Source organism: Trachypithecus francoisi, unplaced genomic scaffold (assembly GCF_009764315.1).
Source record: "Trachypithecus francoisi isolate TF-2019V2 unplaced genomic scaffold, Tfra_2.0 Lachesis_group15, whole genome shotgun sequence".
NCBI classification, from domain to species: Eukaryota; Metazoa; Chordata; class Mammalia; order Primates; family Cercopithecidae; genus Trachypithecus; species Trachypithecus francoisi.
Window position 1 is genome coordinate 2,320,406 of NW_022681460.1, and position 7,633 is coordinate 2,328,038.

Consider the following 7,633-nt stretch of genomic DNA (forward strand, 5'->3'; position numbering starts at 1 on the left):
GAGGTGGCGGGCGCCTGTAGTCCCAGCTACTCGGGAGGCTGAGGCAGGAGAATGGCGTAAACCCGGGAGGCGGAGCTTGCAGTGAGCCGAGATCTGGCCACTGCACTCCAGTCCGGGCGACAGAGCGACACTCTGCCTCAAAAAAAAAAATGGAGATGGACACATATTTAGCTGCCTGTGAACGTGTGGTAGCAGGTGTGTCTATCGAGGTCGAGTCGGGAGATGACACAGACCCAATGACTTAACAAAGAGAATTCGACATGAATAATCACTAGCCATGTATTCAAGACTGAAAAGAAAACACTGAGGTGCTCACTGGGTGAGCTGCAGGAAGTAGAAGGAGCAGGCTGGTGCTCCCAGGGACTTCCTAGCAGGAAAGACACAGGTGGCCAAGTGCAGGCCCAGACCTACAGAACCAGCACTGTGGGTGACGGGGGCTGAACAAGGAGTCACCCGGCAGACAGCACAGCAGGGATTGGGGACCTACATCCAAGCTGCAGATTCATCACCTGTTACATGCACCAACAAAGATTGAACATCCATGTAACCATGAGCCAGGGCAGGTGACAGAGACAGAGGACAGCACTCACCCAATGCCAAGCAAAGAGCACAGGTTACCCATGTGATGTGGTGTGGCTCTGTGTCCCCACCCAAATCTCAGCTCAAATTGTAATCCCCCCGTGTTGAGGGAGGGAGGTGACTGGGTCATGGGGGCAGTCTCCCCTATGGTGGTCTCGTGATAATGAGTAAGTTCTCACAAGATCTGGTGGTTTTATAAGCATCTGGCATTTCCCCTGCTTGTGCTTCTCTCTCCTGCTGCCATGTGAAGAAGCTCCTTGCTTCCCCTCATCTTCCACCATAATTTTAAGTTTCCTGAGGCCTTCCCAGCCATGCGGAGCTGTGAGTCAATTGAACCTCTCTGCTTCATAAATTACCCAGTCTCCGGTATTTCTTTATAGTGGTGTGAAAACACACCTATAGTAGGTGTGACTGCACTGTGTGCACTATGTAATTTCGTTTTTAACATAAAATATAAGGCTCCCAAAAGATAGAAATGCACCCTAAACAGAGTTGTAGAAATGTGACTCTGGAAGGTGAGATTTTGAAAACTGTTTCTTTTTCTTTCGTTTTTTTCCAATTGTTCTATAATAAGCATGTATTACTTTTGTAATGGCAAGAAAACAGTATGCTTTTTGTTGTAACAGATTAAATGTATGAACAAATAGGTGAGTCTAGTTCACATTTAGGTTTAAGGCTGGGGAATCCTGTCTGTTCACACCACAAAGAAATGACCAACCCGGTTCCCAACACTCATCCCACTCCAGTTCCGGGGTGATGCTCCCAGAAAATACCTTCCTGTGGAGAGTTTTGCAAATAGAAATCTTTCTAGTGATGGTAAATATTGGTAAACATACGAAAACACTTCTTCCTCTGGAGGCTGTTTGCTTACTTTCCTGGTCACCGTTAGCTTCTGCCAACCATTCTTTGAAACCTTAATGGATTTTGTTTAAATTTCTCCCTTTCTCTTTGCTTAAGAAAACGTTATTTTTTTCATTTACTAAGTATTTGTTATTGACCCAGTTATTTATTTATACCCCTCCTCGTTTTATGAGGAACTTAATAAAGCTGGCATTGATGTGTAAGTTTACCAATATACAATTAAATTACATGAAATGGTCAATAATCAATATTCAACTTTTGTGTGGTGTGTGTGTGTGTGTGTGTGTGTGAGACACAGTCTCATGTCTCACTCTGTTGTCTAGGCTGGAGTGCAATGGCGCAATCTCGGCTCACTGCAACCTCTGCCTCCCTGGCTCAAGCGACTCTCCTGCCTCAGCCCCCTGAGTAGCTGAGATTATAGGCGCCCATCACCGCACCTGGATAATTTTTGTATTTTTAGTAGAGATGGGGGTTCGCCATGTTGGACAGGCTGGTCTTGAACCCTGACCTCAGGTGATCTGCCTGCCTCTGCCTCCCAAAGTGCTGGGATTACAGGTGTAAGCCACCACACCTGGTCTATTCAACCTTGTTAAAAAAAAAAAAAACCAGCAACGTCACATGGTTCAATCCAATGTAAAACATTGTAAATCCAATGTCTGATACTGAAACACACTCTGTAAAATTAATTTGGATTTTATTTTCCATTCAACTTTTGTTTAATTGTCAGATCATATACAATTGCATATGGCCATGTACTAGGTGGTGTGTGGATACATGTTTACATTGTGGGATAATTAAATCAAGCTAATTAACATATTCACCACCTCACATACTTACTGTTTTTGTGGTAAGAAGATTTAAAATCTACTCTTTTAGCAATTGTGAAATATATATTATTCCTAGGTGGAATTTTACTACACATTGGGCAGATTCTGGTTATAACACTGAAATGGATTTAGGTTTTACATGGCTAACTTTTAGATCATGTTTACCTGTAAAACCTATGCCTTTCTTCTAAATTCTTTTCCTTTCCCCGATCCTCCAAAAAAAAAACAAAAGATGACTCTGACAGGCTTTCTTCACATCAGAAAGTATTTTACTCATCTCTCTATTTACACTCTACAATGGTTGTAATTACAAAATCTATTAAAATGTTTTTAAATACTTTAAAATATCATACAAACACAACTATATATGTGTACAATATAATTTAAAAAGGAAAATAATCATATTTCTCCAACGAAACCTAAAATCTGTATTTCCTAAAATATTCTTATATAATTTATATTTTTTAAATATAATTCACTAAAATAATGTGTTATTATTTTATTGTGTACTGAATTACTACATATCTGGATATCCTCTTTTATCTCATCGTTCTAGCTAAAACTGGTTAGTGCTTCTGAATCTTGTTTTTTCTATTAGCTCCACGTTCCTTCCGGTATATGCTGGAAATTTTCCGTTATCTTCAGCATCTTTGATCTTTGTGGACAGAATGCTGAATGTAGGTGTGAAACTTAAATGCAAATGAAACTTTACTGAAATGCTACATGCTTTCCGTTTTCTTCAATAAGAAGCATGCACATAACTAGCACTAGCTAATGCAATCTGAGTACTTACAAGATATCTCACATTGTTCTAGTTGCTTCATGTCTGAGCTCCTGTATTTCTGTGATTTTTGTTGGCGATAACTACTTTTAGTACCCTCATTCTGCAAATAATGAAACTGATGCAGACACAGCAAGTGGCCAGAGGTCACACATAATCTTTGTGTTTAACTGGTAAAGTGGAGAAAAAAGCAAGATTCACCTCACCCTCACTACTGAGGATGCGGCAGTGTGAGTGTGTGTGGGGTGCTGGTGCAGAAAAGGATGGCGGCCACTGGAACCAGATCCCCACTCACATCCTGGGAAAACAAGGTGGCAAAGGAACACAAGGGCCACAGTTCTTCTGCCTGGACCCCCAGACCAGCAGGCCAGTTCAACCTGAGGCTCAGCTGCACACTCCGGCTCACAAAAAGAATATGCCACTTCGTATGCCTTCTAGAATGGCTACAACAAAACAGACAGACAACACCAGGTGCTGGCGGGATGTGGACTGCCAGGGGCTCCTGCACACTGCTGGTTGGATATGCAATGCACAGCCACTCTGAAAACTGGCAGTTTCTTAAAAGGTTAAGCATCTGTCTACCCTAAGACCCATCCACACCACCCCAAGATATCCACTCACTTCCAAGAGAAATGAATATCCACCCACTTCCGAGAGAAATGAAAACACATGTCCACGAAACGTCTCATACAAGAAGAATCAGGGAAGTTCATCTATAACAGCCACAAACTAGAAATAACCCAAATGCCCATCCACTGGTCAGGAGACAAAAGAGATTGCAGTGTCACCATCAAGCGGAGAGAAGGATGATTCCTGTAAGATGGACAAATGTCAAAGGCTAACTTAGGGTGCTAGAAATCCCAACAGTGAATGCTTGGAACCAGGCCAAAGAAAATGCATGAGTTATAGAAAGGCTCTTCCCTGATGTGATGTGTGTGTGAGTTACATGGGTGTATATAACAGTCAAAACTCATCAGACTGTATCCTTATGATCTGTCCATTTCACCATGTGCTTAAATAAAGAAACAAACAAATGATAAATACGCATAATCTATGATCCAGCAATTCCACTTCTTTGTATATCCAACCAAAAGAAATGCGCAAGTGTCAGGGCAGCAACAGCCGAAAGAGGAAACAACTGGATCCTGTGTTAGTAGCAGAGTGGATAAACTGCAACTATGTTCATGGGGATATATTATTATTCATTCTGCTACTAAACTGTAACTGTATTCCCAGGGATATAGTTACATTCTGCTACTACATGCAGTGTAAAAATGAAGGAACTGGCTTGGCACACTGGCTCACTCGTGTAATCCCAGCACTTTAGGAGGCTGAGGTGGGCGGATCACAAGGTCAGGAGTTCAAGACCAGCCTGGCCAAGATAGTGAAACCCCGTTTAAAAATGCAATAAATTAGCCGGGCATGGTGGCACCCGCCTATAATCCAGCTACTCAGGAAGCTGAAGCAGGAGAATAACTTGGACCCGGGAGGTGGAGGCTGCTGTGAGCCGAGATCTCGCCACTGCACTCCAGACTGGGCGACAGAGCGAGACTCCATCACACACACACACAAAATAAATGAACTGTTGCTATGTGGCATACCATGGGTGTGGTTCAAACATCATATTGAACAAAAGAGGCTAGACACAAAAGACAGCGTGGTGCCATTTATAGAAAACTCACCAAGAGACCAAATAACCTACGACATTGCATGGCAGGACATGTTAGGAGGTGGTGGGGGTGGTGACAGGAAGGAATGCACCAGAAACATATGGGTGACAGGTCTGTGCCTACTTGCTAGCGGGTGTCTCCACATGTCAGAATTCTGTCTGCAGTCTGGTAAAAGTAGGTTGTGGAAAGATACGATACCTGTCCCCTCCCTCTCGTTCTTGGAACTGACGTCTCCTGGATGGAGCCTAGCAAATGGTAATAATCAGATGGGTCAGGTCCGTGTACAACATCAACCTGCTGTTTTCTGTTTGTTTGCCTGTTTTGTTTATGCTTGTGAGTTCTCTGTCTAGGCCATACCTTGGACACTTGGGGACTCACTGCTGGGGGAAATGAAGAGGTGAAAACGCTCTGAGTCCTCCTTTGCTATCAGGTCAAGAACTAAATTACAGAAAGATCCTAAGAAAATCAATGTCATCCATGCTTGTTTGAATAGTTTGCCACAGAGGATAAGTAAAAAACAAACATAAAAAAACCCACAAGTCCTCTTTTCATTTTATATTATTTTTTTCCAGGTGATTTGCAGATTGCAATCTCACCTTTTCAAAGCAATTGGACCCGTCTTCATACCAAATTTCACTCCAGGGAACCCGTGTGCACATCTGCAATGCACTCTGGGCAGGGAACCTGCGTGTACATCTGCAATGCACTCTGGGCAGGGAAACTGTGTGCACGTTTGCAGTGCACTCTGGGCAGGGAACCTGTGTGCATGTCTGCAGTGCACTCTGGCCAGGGAATCTGCGTGCTCGTCTGCAATGCACTCTGGGCAGGGAACCTGTGTGCATGTCTGCCATACCCTCTGGGCAGGGAATCTGCGTGCTCGTCTGCAATGTGCTCTGGGCAGGGAACCTGTGCGCTTGTCTGCAGTGCACTCTGGGCAGGGAAACTGTGTGCATGTCTGCAATGCACTCTGGGCTTTATGTCTAAAGGTATGGTCCTTTGCTTTATTCTTTACCTTTGCCCTAAGAGATAAGCATTGCTTGGAGCAGTTCCATAGCAATTATCATTAATCTTGTTGTGTAATCATAGACAGGTCTCCTAACCTCTAAATCATCTTGTTTCTTCAGTCAATCAGCAGGGTTTGTTGCAAGCAGAATGCAGAAGCCATGTAAGATCACAGAACAGTTACGGATGATGAGGAACAGCGGGCGTCCCCCTCCCATTCAATGGGAGTCACCTGTGCCAGCCCACGCCACAGACCACAGCGAGGATGCGTGCCTAAGAACGGTGGCGGTTAGAGCTAAGGTATGGGGACTATACACCGTAAATATTCCTGAATTACTTAGTTCAGAGGTAGAGTTAACGTAACTGCTTCTTTTAATTATATGATCTAAAGCATACATGAGAACAATCACCAAACTCCCATACTAGGCGATATGGCGTGGGTCTCTGTCCCCGCCCAAATCTCACATTCAAGTGTAACCCCCAGTGTTGGAGGTGGGGCTGGTGGGAGGAGCCGGATCATGAGGGTGGATCCTCCATGAAGTCCTTAGCACCCTCCGCTCCATGCTGTTCTCTTGAGGGAGTTCTCAGGAAGGGTGTGGCACCTCCTGCCTCTCTCTCTAGGTCCTGATCCAGCTTTGCCTTCTGCCATGAGTGAAAGCTCCCTAAAGCCTCCCCAGAAGCAGATGCCACCATGCCTCCTGCATAGCCTGTGGAGGAAACCTCTTCTTTTCCTTATAAACTAAACCTCTTTTCTTTATAATTACCCAGCCTCAGATATTTCTTCATAGCAAGGCGAAAATGGACTAATACACCAGGTATACGCCAACAGTTGAATAAATATTCATTTAATTTAATCCAACACAAAATTATTTAACAGTTACACTTACACAATTATATATATTTCCCCAAAAGTTTATTTCTCAAAGATTAAGGTGTATTCTTACTTTGTAGTCATAACTGAGTGTCTGCTTGTTAATGGTATTGCAGTTTATATAAAATAAAAATGGTGGAAACACCGTGTGCTACTTTCCGGGACTTGCTGCGCCCTGCAGGGTGTGTGTGCATCTGCAAGTGAACCTGTGGTCTGTGTCTCTCCTGCAGCTGCTCAGACCACTGGAAGCCACTGCCCTCCCTGGCCTAAGCATCAGCATTCGTTTTTATTTCCATGAACTTCAATAAGCTTCTTTCTAAAATACATAATTCACATGTAAAGAAATTATTCCTTCTGTAATTTAATTCCTCTCAATCACTTAGGGTCCTCACGATGAACAAGATTTTCGTGCTAATTTTTTATTGCTAGTGACCTCACACATTACTGAGCTCTACCCCTTGCATTGAGTGACCACAGATTTCTTCTGTTTCATGTTGTTTTTGACATCCTCTCCTGTAACTGTAATACAGAGCTGTTACATACCAATAATAAATATCTCCAGCAAATGTTTGACAAATATTTAAACAGATAATATTTAATATCTCCAGTAAATATGTGATAAATATTTAAACAGATAATACCAGAGAAGGTGTACACATATATAACATGCGTCAAAAAAGTTCAACCTTAATATTAATCCATGAGACTGAGCCCTCCTTTCTTGGGAGAAGTTTCTTTGAAGTTCAGTGGAACTTCTTTTGCAAATGTCCCATCTTTTTGCTGCTCTCTAGAGACAGAACAATGGCAAGTTTTACTCCCAAATCTTTAAATCTACAGTTTATGCTGAAAAACCAAACTATGTAAAATTCATCAGTCACCTCATAAACATTAAGATACATTAGGAAGCTCATACAAAACTAATGGTTTAAATATGACTTCAGACCTAGTAAATCATCCTTTCAGTTTTGCAAAACAAAGTAAAACATCATTAGGTTTAAAATCTCTATTATATCCAATGTGGGGCACATCAGACAACTGAAAT

At 42.7% G+C, this 7,633-nt stretch overlaps 1 long non-coding RNA gene across 1 annotated transcript; it reads left to right on the forward strand.

Moving 5' to 3' along the window:
- The first annotated feature begins 5,572 nt into the window (after nt 1–5,572).
- Nucleotides 5,573–6,723, forward strand: LOC117096867. Its single transcript, XR_004442685.1, has 3 exons — nt 5,573–5,704; nt 5,843–6,020; nt 6,342–6,723. It is a non-coding gene; the product is annotated as an uncharacterized LOC117096867 (long non-coding RNA).
- The last annotated feature ends 910 nt before the right edge of the window (nt 6,724–7,633 follow it).